General features: G+C 49.3%; 1 protein-coding gene across 1 annotated transcript in view; it reads left to right on the forward strand.

Moving 5' to 3' along the window:
• The first annotated feature begins 2,856 nt into the window (after positions 1-2,856).
• LOC137416484 (uncharacterized) overlaps positions 2,857-12,746 on the forward strand; it is a 29,494-nt gene continuing 19,604 nt past the window's right edge. Inside the window, exon 1 of the mRNA XM_078770661.1 lies at positions 2,857-2,980. The gene's annotated coding sequence lies outside the window, so the exon portion shown is untranslated. The remainder of the gene's footprint in view (positions 2,981-12,746) is intronic.

Consider the following 12,746-nt stretch of genomic DNA (forward strand, 5'->3'; position numbering starts at 1 on the left):
TTCTTCTTCTTCAAATAACATTAACACCCTCTTGAATTACGTTTACACTGCTGAAACCCCTCAGACCTTTGACAACCCTTTAATTCCCCCAAGATCCTTAAGACCACCAAGACCCCTGAAGACCCAAATCACCCTTGAAGACCCCAAAGACCCCGAAGACCCAAAACACCCTGAAGATCCAAAACACCCCGAAGACCCAAAACACCACGAAGACTCAAAACACCCCGAAGACCCAAAACACTCCGAATACCCAAAACACCCCGAACACCCAAAACACCCAAAACATCCCGAAGACTCAAAACACCACGAAGACCCAAAACACCCCGAAGACCCAAAACACCCCAAAGACCCAAAACACCCGGAAGACACAAACCACACAGCAAACCTGAAACCTTCTGCCGACTCCTCTCCGGCCTTGCCCCCCCCCCCAGCTCCCACTGGGCTCTGTTCCCCAAATATTCCTACAGGTCGCACAAGATCTGCCTGCAACCCTCTTATGGTTAAACTGCCAACATCAAGACTCTCTGCTCACCTTCACTCCTTCATTCCTCTTTTCTCCCGCCTCTGGAACAAACTCCCTCACTCTCTTCAATCCCACTCCTCCCTCCAGGTCTTTATAACAGCTGTTCACCACCATCTCTTATCTCCCCCCATCCAAAACCTTGATCTTTTCTACCCCCGCTAATTTCACCCCAAATCCACTTTTTTGAAATACCAACTTCTTTACTGGAAGTCCTTAGTGTCCTTGTGTTTTACACTTCTCCCACCCCCCTCCCCCCACCCCATTCCCACGCCTCCTCTCCCCAAGCACTCTCTCTCCCACACATCTCCCGATGTCCCTGCTCTCAAATGTTGTGTTTGTGTGCTTCCCCTTCTCTCCCCATCTTGTCTACCGCTCCCTCTTTTAATATATTTTGTTTGTCTGTTTGATTTGTTTGTGTGATAAATGTTAACTCTTTCACGAGCCTCGATTCTGTATAAAAAAAAAAAAAAAAAAAAAAAAACACAAAACACCCCGAAGACCCAAAACATCCCGAAGACCGAAAAGACGCCGAAGACCAAAAAGACCCCGAAGACCCAAAAGACCCCGAAGACCAAAAAGACCCAAAGACCCTTAAAGACCAAGAAAAAACAAAAAACCTTTGAGACCCAAAAGACACTGAAGACCCAAAAGCCTCTGAAGACACCAAAGACCCAAAAGACCCTGAAGACCCAAAACACCTCAAAGACCCAAAATACCCTAAAAGGCCCAGCGGATCCAAAAGACCCTGAAGACCCAAATGGCCCTGAAGACCCAAAACACCATATGCCTACCCCTCTGAAAGGTCAAAGATGCCTACCCCTCTGAAACGACGTGTTGTGAGGCGAGCGGAGCACACCGAGTCACGCTAGTGTTGATAATGATGTCATCGGTGCCTTAATTATGACCGCATAATTCGACAAGTACAACACTTGCTCTGATCAGTATGAAAAAAAAAATTCCTCTGCAACTGTTTCAGGCACGAAATTTTCAGAATATGAGCGGCTCCTCCTGTGGAATTTAAAAAATGATAACTACGACGTCATATGTCACGTGGTACAGGCGCCATCTTGGAAAAATCGAAAAATGATTGCAGCTCTATTTCTCCGAAACCGGTCCATGGGAAAAAACTGAAACATGGCTCATTGTCAAGTACTCTGCTTGGGGAATAAGATGTGTTAATGATGATGTCATCGGTACTTTAATTATGACATCATAATTCGACAAGTGCAATGCTTGATTCAGTCAGTATGAATTTTTTTCTCTGCAAATCTTGGTCTGATTGACACCAAATTTGCACCATAGGAGGGCCTTCTCCTGCAGAATATTTAAATGATTATTATGACGTCATAGGTGACGTGGCACAGGCGTTATCTTGGAAAAATTTGCACCTCCATATATCTGAAACCACTCCATGGAAAAAATTGAGACCTGGCTCATTGTCACCGACTCTCCATGGGGAATAAGATATGTTAATGATGATGTCATCGTTTCTTTCGTTATGACGTCCTAATTTGACAAATACAACATCCATCCGATCATTTTTTTTTTTTTTCAACAACTGTTGGTCTGATGGACACAATTTTCACCACAGGAGCGCCTCCTCCTTCAGAATATTTTAATGATAATCATGACGTCATAGGTCATTTGTTACAGATGCCATCTTGGAAAAACCGAAAAACGTTGCACCTCTATATATCCAAAACCGCTCTATGGGAAAAAATTGAAACGTGGCTCATTCTAAATAACTCCATGCTGGGAATAAGTATTGTTAACGATGATGTCAAGTGGTGCCATAATTATGACATCATAATTCGACAGGAACAACGCTTTGTCTGATCAGTTTGAAATGTATTGAGCGTGATCCAAGCAACAATTATTGAGAGAATATAAATTTATGATGTCATCGCTCACGTGGTCTGGCAGCCATGTTGGATCAAAAAAAAAAAGAAACATTCAAAAACAAAAGAGTTGGCTCACACCAAGTTGACTGCGCAGGGTAAGTATTCTATGAATACCATCTAGTTGTATCAAGCAATCACACGAAACGTACTTGTTGTGACATCAACGGTTTAATTAGAAATTTGCAACACAGCGCAGCATGCCCATTGGACCTCAAAAAACCCCGTGTCCGCTCAGCTCCTCCCACTCACCAAACCTCACGTCACTTCCGTTTTCCCAACATATGAATTATAACGTGTGAATTCGAAACATAAATTACACGTGAATTATAACATGTGAATTCCAAACATAACAGTTGTTACGTGTGTTAACTTGTTGCAAAACACATAATCCGCCGAGTGGGTGATTATGGCACGCACGGTAATACGGTGGGCGATGGACTTCCGGAGTCACTTTCGTTCTGCACGTGGAACATGGCTTTCTTGAATTAACATCGGCTCCGTGTCCTTTTCCACAAGCGGCTGAAACAGTGATCGGTTCGGATCTTCTGAGGAAAAGGTTTGTTCGGAGATTCTCATTTTATTATTACCTTCGCAAAAGCGGAAGGTTATGTTTTGATCGCTGTGTATTTATTTGTATGTCTGTGTGTGTGTGTGTGTGTGTGTGTGTGTGTGTGTGTGTGTGTGTGTGTGTGTGTGTGTGTGTGTGTGTGTGTGTGTGTGTGTGTGTGTGTGTGTGTGTGTGTGTGTGTGTGTGTGTATGTTATTCGCATAACTCAAAAAGTATTCAACCGAATTGCATGAAATTTGGTGGGATGATTGGTTATTATACGGGACACATTTGATTAGATTTTGGGAGCAATCGGGTCAAAGGTCAAGGTCACGAAAAGGTCAAAATCGTATTTTTGTTGTTCTGTTCCCTACACTCCCATGCCAAGTACAGAACAGTAGCTGCGGCGAAGGTATGCGCTCTACCGAGTGCCCGTTCTAGTTAATACTGAGAAAGATATTCTGTAAAACGATCATTTGAAGTGATTCTTCATGTAATATTAATAGAGAGATTGGGCGAACATTATTCTACTTCATTACCTGTGAAACTAATCCTGGTGTTGGGTTCATGGTTAATGTGGCTGGTTTAAGATGTTCGGGTCACGTCGTTAAAATAACACCAGGGAGGTTGTCAGCTCGTCGTCCTTTTGAAGTCGGCAAAATGAGCACCAGCCTCCCTGAAACAGGGGGCACTGCATCAGCGGCACGTGAAACTGGGTGGGTTGTTTTTGGGGGAAATGGTCTGAGATGATGGTGATGAAGGAGTCCGGGCTCCAGCAGAATACGGACAAAAGGATGGCAAGGCACAAGGTCCGAGAAGATATTTATTCGTAAAACCAACTCGGGAACACTGAAAAGCCCGTTTATCGGTCTGCCTTATTAAGCACAACCAGAAACCGAAACCGAAAGCCACGCCTCAAGCGAGGCGTGCTTCGGTGGTCACGTGATCAACAGGTGTAGCTGATTATACCCGCACGCTCGGCACGCTTTGGCGGTCACGTGACCAGCCACTCTGGCGCCGTGGTTCCCCGCCGGTGACGTCCCTGGCTGGAGCAAGGAGATTCTGATGCTGGTCTTGCTTGGGGGACCCATGGGTCGCTACACACGCCCCCCCCCCCCCAGAATGGACTTGGTCCAGGGAGGTCAACCTGAGGGGGGTCCGGATGACCCGACCGAAACGACCCCTGGCCGGTCGCGGGGGGGGGGGGGGGGGGGGTCCGGTGTTCTTGTGGATGGTCGGACGGGGGGTGTAGTGGACGGGGGGCGGCCGGGCCGCGGTGGTAGAGCCAGCCGTGGCGGCTGGCCGACGTCCATGTGGGCCGGTTTGAGGCGGTCCAGTGAGATCCGGTCCGCCTGGCCGCCGATGCTGACGATGAAGGACTTGTTGTCCCGGCGTAGGACCCGGAAGAGTCCGTAGTAAGGTGGCCGGAGCGGCCCACGGTGCGCGTCGTGGCGCACAAAGACGTACTCCGCCGTGCGGAGTGCTGGGGGGACGTAGGAGTGGGGGTCGCCGTGGCGGGACGTTGGCACCGGGGCGAAACATTGGGCGGCCTCCTGGAAGTCTGTGCGCTGGCGCGCGGCGGACCAGGGGCTGGTGGCCTCAGACACGAACTCGCCCGGGACGCGGAGAGTCTGGCCGTCCACCAACTCGGCGGTGGACGCCTGGAGGTCCTCCTTGGGGGCCGTGCGGAGGCCCAAAAGGACCCACGGGAGCCGGTCGGCCCACCCGTCGTCATGGAGGCCGGCCATGAGTGCGGCCTTCATGGAGCAGTGAAACCGCTCACACAACCCGTTGGCTTGGGGGTGGTAGGCCGTGGTGGGCCGTGGTGCGGTGCAGAGTGACTCCCAACGAGCGGGCGACCGCGCCCCAAAGTTCGGACGTGAACTGTGGGCCGTGGTCGGACGAGATGTCCGCCGGTGCACCGAAGCGTGCGACCCAGGTGGCGATGAATGCCTGCGCCACGTCGGCGGTGGTGGTGGAGGTGAGGTAAACGACCTCTGGCCACCTGGTGGTCCTGTCCACCATGGTGAGCAGGTGCGTGAACACCCACGATGGGGGCAGGGAACCCACCAGGTCCACGTGGACGTGGTCGAAATGCCGCTCGGGCAGGGTGAAAGGAGCCAACGGAGCCAGGTTGTAATGGTGGACCTTAGCCCGCTGGCAGGCTGGGCAGGCGTTGGCCCAGTCGTGGATGTCTCGTTGCAACCCGTGCCAGACGAAGCATGCCGACACCAGCTTCTGGGACGCCTTCCAGCCTGGGTGCGAGAGGTCATGGGGGGAAGCAAAAATGCGGCGCCGCCAGGAGACCGGCACGACGGGGCGCGGTCGGCCTTGGGAGACATCGCAAAGCAGGACCGTGCCCGCAAAGGGGACGTCAGCCAAGCGGAGGCCCTTGTCTGCCACCCTGAGTGCCTGCACCGTGCCGTCGGTGGCCTGGTCCATCGCCAGCAGGGCGAAATCCACACCGAGGTGGACGGCATTGGCGCCGGCCCGAGAAAGGCAGTCGGCCACGGTGTTGTCTTTCCCGGCGACGTGCCGGATTTCCGTGGTGTATTCCGATATGGCGGAGAGGTGGCGCGGCTGGCGGTCCGACCACGGCTCTGTGACCTTGGCCATTGCGAAAATCAATGGCTTGTGGTCGACAAAGGCCGTGAATGGGCAGCCCTCCAGGAGGGGGCGAAAATGGCGGACGGCCAGGTACAGCCCGAGGAGCTCGCGGTCGAACGTGCTGTACTTCAGCTCGTTGGGCAGGAGTTGCCAGCTGAAGAATGCGAGCGGCTGCCAGGCCCCGTTCACCCATTGTTCATGGACCGCGCCCACGGCGTAGTCGGAGGTGTCCGTGGTGAGGGCGATGGGGGCATGGGGTATCGGGTGGGCCAGCAGCGTGGCATTGGCAAGTGCCCGTTTCGCGCCGGCAAAAGCCGCGTCCATGTCCATGGACCAGACGACGTCGTGCTTCGCCGGCTGGCCGTGGAGGGCGGCGTACAAGGGCCACATGAGTTGCGCCGCTCGGGGCACGAAGCAGTGGTAGAAGTTCACCATCCCGAGGAACTCCTGCAGTGCCTTGATGGAGCGGGGGCACGGGAAAGCGGCGATGGCCTCGACTTTGGACGGCAGCGGCACAGCGCCATTCCGGGTGATGCCGTGGCCCAAAAAGTCGATCGTCGCCGCACCAAAGTGACATTTGGCCGGGTTGACAATCAAGCCGTGCTCGCAGAGGCGGCCGAAGAGCATCCGGAGGTGGAGGAGAGGCTCGGCTCTGGACGTGCTGGCGACGAGGATGTCGTCCAGGTAGGTGAAGAGGAACGGCAGGTTGCGCAGCACGCCGTCCATCAGGCGCTGGAATGCCTGCGCTGCGTCTTTGAGGCCGAAGGGCACCCGGAGGAACTCGAAGAGGCCGAAAGGTGTGATCACGGCTGTCTTCGGGATGTCGACCGGGCGGACGGGCACCTAGTGGTACCCCCGAATCAGGTCCACTTTAGAAAAAATGGTCCGCCCCGCCAAACGGGCGGTAAAATCCTGGATGTGCGGGACGGGGTACCTCTCGGGGGTAGTGGCGTTGTTGAGGCGGCGGTAGTCACCGCATGGCCGCCATCCGCCTCCCGGCTTCGGGACGATGTGCAACGGCGAGGCCCAGGCACTGCCGGAGCGCCGTACGATGCCGAGGCGCTCCAGCACCGTGAACTCGGCCTTGGCGACGGCGAGTTTGGCAGGGTCGAGATGGCGAGCCCCGGCGTACACCGGCGGGCCCGTAGTGGGGATGTGATGCTCGATGCCGTGCCTCACCGCAATGGCCGAAAACGTTGGCCGCATGAGGGCCGGGAACTCCACGAGGAGACGTGCGAAGTCGTCCGCCAATGGGAGGGCGCAGGAAAACTCGGTGGGTGCGGCTCGGCCCAAGGCGCACGCCAGGGAGCTGAAAGTCTCGGCGTTGATGAGACGCCGGCGTTTCACGTCTACCAGCAGCCCGTGGGCGCACAAGAAATCGGCCCCGAGCAAAGCCATGGGGATGTCCGCCGTCACGAACTCCCAGTGAAAGAGCTGGCTGCCGAAGCAGAGGGTGATGGTGCGTGGGCCGAAAGTGCGGATGGCGGAGCCGTTGGCCGCGACCAATGGGGGGCCGCAGATGGCGGCCCGCCTGTCCTCCACCGAAGCGGGAATGATGCTCAGCTGGGCGCCGGTGTCGTAGAGGAAGCGCTGCCCCGACGCTCGGTCCGCGATGAACAGCAGGTTTCCGGAACGGCCGGCGTTCATTGCTGGGGGGGAACGCCGGCTCGCCCGTTTCCCAACTTGCCGAACATGCACGGGGGTCGGCATAATCGGGCCTGCCGCCCGAACCTGGCATGGAAATAGCACCAGGCCGGATCCGGCGTGGGCTCCGGTTGACGCGTCGGGACCGGGCGACGCGGCGTCGCCGCTGCCAGTCGTGCCGGCCCGGCGGTCTCCGGGAAGGAGACTGCATCGCGGGCATCGGGCGGGTGGGCGGGAAGGCTCCCGGCCGCCACGCCGACAAGCTGGCTCGCCGCTCCGGCGAGCTGGCTTGCTGAAGCGATCTTGTCGGCCTCCTTGGCGAGGTCGCGGGGGTTTACGATGGTCGTACCTGCCAGGGCGACCCATACCGCGGCCGGGAGCTGGCGAAGAAAGAGCTCCTGAAACAGGAAATCCGAGGGGTGCTTGCCGAGCAACGCGAGCATGCAGTCCATGCGCTCGGACGGGCGCATATTGCCGAGCTCAGGTAGGTCGAGCAGACGTCGTGCGTGCTCAGCCAGGGAATAGACTGCATGCTGACCCCGAAAATCTTTCACTTTTGTGACCACCTTGCTGCAACTACATAATATCCTAATATGATGTATATAAATATATTTCAGTAAGTTTGTGAAACTCGTCAAGAATATAACTTGCACAAAAGAGAGAAAATGAGAAAAAACGAACAAAAAATTAGCTTTTCCTATCCAAAATATTGACCAATCACAGCGTGTGTCTTACGCGAAACCGCAATCGCCATCTCCTCTTAACCAATTATGCCTCTTGTTACATTTGCGCGATACTAAACAACATGGCGACCTACATGCCGTATGTGTCTTCCATGTCGTCTGAGGCTGATTCCGAAGGAAAATCTTCTGCATTTTGCTACATGCACACAGTAGACACGCATGGCAAGGTTCTTTCTTTCAGTGAGAAAAGTTTTTAAAAATTCAAAGAATGTGCCGAGCTGTGGAAAGAGTTGGATGGGAGCCCGGAAAGTGCGATTGCTGTGAATGCAGAAAGTCTGGAATTCGACCGGGATGGTGCTCGCATTAAATCACGCCATGGGTCAGGATCAAGTGAAGTTGAAATTGGACATTTGTTACCAACGTAACACTCATCAAGGTCTATCACGTATCACTATCAGTATCAGCGTTGTCAACCTGTGTTATCTTCTCTGCTCATGATCGATGATCATCAGATCAACACGAGAACAGTGTGAACACTAAATCCTGATTGAAAGTAAAAAATTCAATCAATTTCAGTTGACAATTACACCGCCCACGGTCCACAAGTCTATTCTATTCTATTCTTTTCTATTCTATTCTGTTACTCATCAAAGCATGTTCACCGTCCTGATGAGGAGCGGCAATTGTGGATGAAATGTCCTGCCAGAAGGATTGTTTTATCTGGAGATACATTCTAGTATTGGATGTGGTTTATGGTATGATGGACATTGCCTCCGAAACGTTTCAGTTTTGTTTTGATACATATTGGCACTTAAAAAGCTTTTGAAGCTTTTTGTCTCGTCTTTGACAGTTCATCAATTTCAAATAAGATAGTAAAACAACAACAGAAATAAATGAAGAGGCTTGGTTTGCATGTGTCATGTTCACAAATAAAACATTTATTAATGAAAAAGAATGTGCATTTAAATTAATTAGCTGTTATTTCACAACAAATTTAATGAGACAAAGGGAAATGGAAAGTTTGTTCATTGTTGTAATGGAGTATGTTGTGAGAGGAAAGGAAATTAGAAATTCAGTGATTTTACAAGATGTGAAGAGTGGATTTGATGAAGTGGAATAGATGAATGGAATTGTTGATGAACCCGATGTCAGAGAAGAGAGAAAATTCATTTCAAGCAGAACATATAAAATGTAGCAGATAATAGACAAGAGAGAGGGGGGGGGGGGGGGGGGAAGGAAGAAAAAAATGACCATGTCACAGAATATTCAAACTGGTTTTGACAAAAAATAAAGGTAATTGAATATTAAATGAAATAATACATGGAGCATCTCTTGGATAGTTAGCAAGCTGTAATATACAAAATATGCTATGGATTGGTGTTGTATTTTGTTAGTGCCATTATTCTTTTTTTTTAAATCCGCTGGTGGTTCTACACCAAAAAAAGCCACTAAATCCTAGTTGTCAATGCATCCTTCAGATAGGATGTAAAACCAAACATGGTAAATTAATTTGCATAAAAAACCACCCACATGTAACATTTCTTTGACGAGTAATAGCACATATATGCCATGGATGGGAGCTCTATTTGCCATTATTCATTCAAATAATCCACCAGTGATTATAGAAAAGAAAATACAGTAAATCATAGTTATCCAAGCATCCTTTGGGTAGGATGTAAACTCAAATGTGTTCCTGGATCATAGAAAATAAATTGAGTCTTCAAGATTTCATACCAAATTCGTATATCACGTACTCGCGGAGAGGATTCCGTTGGAAGTCAGTCAGTAATAATCCTTATTATACATTCCCCCAACAGGACTCAAGAGGGCGACAAACAGAAGTTCTGAAATTTTAAATTACTATTACTAAATAATGTGCAAGTTTTATCCTTGACGACTTTGTGTGTTTATTCAATGTATTTTTCCTCATCTTTCTACAAAATTTCAAGTGGTTGCAAAAGTCAAGAAATAGAGCTCTTTCTGCTCATTGCATTGTGGTCTAGAAAGGGCGAACGCGCCCAGCAGAAGTGCCTTGATGGCGTCGTACTTGCCGTCAGCGGGCGGCTTCTGGAGGAAGCTCAGGCAGTGGGCGGCGGTCGCGGAGCCGAGCGCGGCGACCACGTAATGGTAGTGGGTGGCGTCCTCCGTGATGCCACGCAGGGCGAACTGGGAGTCCGCCTGCGCGAACCAGACAGCGGCATCTGCTTCCCAGAAGGTGGGCTGCTTGAGGGACACTGCGGTGTCCATCACGTGTTGCAAATTCGGGGTCACCAGTGAAGGAGTCCGGGCTCCAGCAGAATACGGACAAAAGGATGGCAAGGCACAAACTCATCCGAGAAGATATTTATTCGTAAAATCAACTCGGGAACACTGAAAAGCCCGTTTATCGGGCTGCCTTATAAAGCACAACCCGAAACCGAAACCGAAAGCCACGCCTCTCAAGCGAGGTGTGCTTCGGTGGTCACGTGATCAACAGGTGTAGCTGATTATACCCGCACGCGCGGCACGCTTTGGCGGTCACGTGACCAGCCACTCTGGCGCCGTGGTTCCCCGCCGGTGACGTCCCCGCCTGGAGCAAGGAGATTCTGAAGCTGGTCACGCTTGGGGGACCAATGGGTCGCTACAGTGACATAAATAATCAATTTTCAACCGATTCACTTGATGTGTGTTTATATATATTCTTGAAAAAATGCCAGGAGCATAGAAAAGGCTTCTTTATATGTTATGTGCCATGTGACATACCATAGTAAATAAGGGACATGTAAGGACATTCAGAAATCTCATGTGCATGCTGGACTACCCTTGTATTCTTAGGAGGAACCAAGGAATGCTCTAGAAAAGTTTATATGAAGCGGCGCCCTCCATCTGGCAAATAAAATACATTTGCTTCTTCATGCAGCTGTGTGAATCAAATTGGCATTTCTCCAAATTATTAATGCTAGAAGATTGGACAGCCAGCTTCACGTGCATCTGTGTGCCCAGATTAGACAGCTTAAAGGTGAGTGTGCATATCTGTAGAGAATCCTACAAGCCCTTACCACATTGGACTAAAAAAAACAACAAAAAAAACAAACTTCTCTGTTTCTTACAATACACAGTTTTGTCGAAAAAAGGGGATTATGTTGATATAAAAAGGTGTGTGTGTGTGTGTGTGTGTGTGTGTGTGTGTGTGTGTGTGTGTGTGTGTGTGTGTGTGTGTGTGTGTGTGTGTGTGTGTGTGTGTGTTTTTCTGTGTTTGTTTGTGTATGCATATATGTTTGTGTGTATGCATCTATGTTTGTGTGTGTGTGTGTATGTATGGGTATTTATTGGTATATGTATGTTTATGTATAGTTTATGTATAGTCACTTGACTTTTGAATCGGATTTATATATCCGTCAACTAGTTCAATCAACAACTATTTTATTCATTTTCATTCATTTTCATTTTTAACATGTTATAATGATGCCTTATTCGTGTGTGTGTGTGTGTGTGTGTGTGTGTGTGTGTGTGTGTGTGTGTGTGTGTGTGTGTGTGTGTGTGTGTGTGTGTGTGTGTGTGTGTGTGTGTGTGTGTGTGTGTGTGTGTGTGTGTGTGTGTGTGTGTGTGTGAGAGAGATAAATTTGGCGTATCATTTATTTATCATGGTAAAAGGCACATATTTCATTTATCGCTCATTTTGGGAACTCAAATCGTTAGTGTCACTTTCAAATTTGATGTGACGGTAGATACGATCTGGTGATGATGTCACGGCCGACACATTTTTGCAGCACTTCGGCACCTCAAGATTTGGCACAACACCACTGTGTAGATGACTCATAATGATGCTGAAAATCAGGTTTAAGAATGAATACGTTTTAAATACGAACAAACTGCATTTTGTTCATCATACAAGACTTCATTCAAGATGATGTAAAATACTTGAAAAAGAAAAGGAAAAAAATTATTCGACCCAGATGGGACTCAAACCCAAAATCCCCAGCTTGGAAGTCTGATGCCTTATTCATTAGTCCAATAAAGGTGCGCCAATTTGATTCATGGAGCTGCATGAAGAAGTAAATGTATTTTATTTGCCAGATGTAGGGCACCCCTTCATATGAACTTTTCTAGAGCATTACTTGGTTCCTCCTAAGAACACGAGGGTAGTCCAGCATGCACACGAGATTTTTTTTGAATGTCACTTCTTTTCCATAGTTTGCCACATGGCACATACCATATGGAGGGGTCTTTTCTATACCCCTGGCATTTCCCCCAAGAATGCCCCTTCTTGTAACATGTTAGAATGATAAGGTGGTGCCATAGCCGCTGGATAAAATGGTGGTAAAACCTGGAATTTTAAAACATTGACACCTTCAAAATTTCATTTAAATTGAATTGTATACTTTAATATTGTATAACACAAATCGCCTTCATAATACTTTCAAGAACCATGATATATATCGATATTTAGCATAAGAAGGCCTGGCATGTAAGAGGCACAGGAGTGGGGTGAAGAAGACTCTGCTAATATGGATATGTTGTATGAGGCCGATTGACAGTGTGTTCTATGTTGATCAATAAAACGTCCGTCTTCTGATCTGCGACTCAATGTCGGCTTGTTACAGCGTACAAGGCCATACTGGTGATGGATGAGACTGCTTCAGTAGCGCTAAACTTCTGGATTTTTAAAAACGATCTTTAATATCATTATTATTTTATTAAAATTAAAGTATGTACGTGAACACTTAGTGAAGCCTCATCTAGAATATTGTTTGCCGTTTTGGTCACCACAAGTCTGGAAAGACTATAGAGAGACTATATAGACTATAGACTATAGACTATAGAGACTATATAGAGACTACTATAGAGAGGGTTCAGCACAG

This window comes from Myxine glutinosa, chromosome 1 (genome assembly GCF_964187855.1).
Source record: "Myxine glutinosa chromosome 1, kmMyxGlut1.1, whole genome shotgun sequence".
Taxonomy (NCBI): Eukaryota; Metazoa; Chordata; class Myxini; order Myxiniformes; family Myxinidae; genus Myxine; species Myxine glutinosa.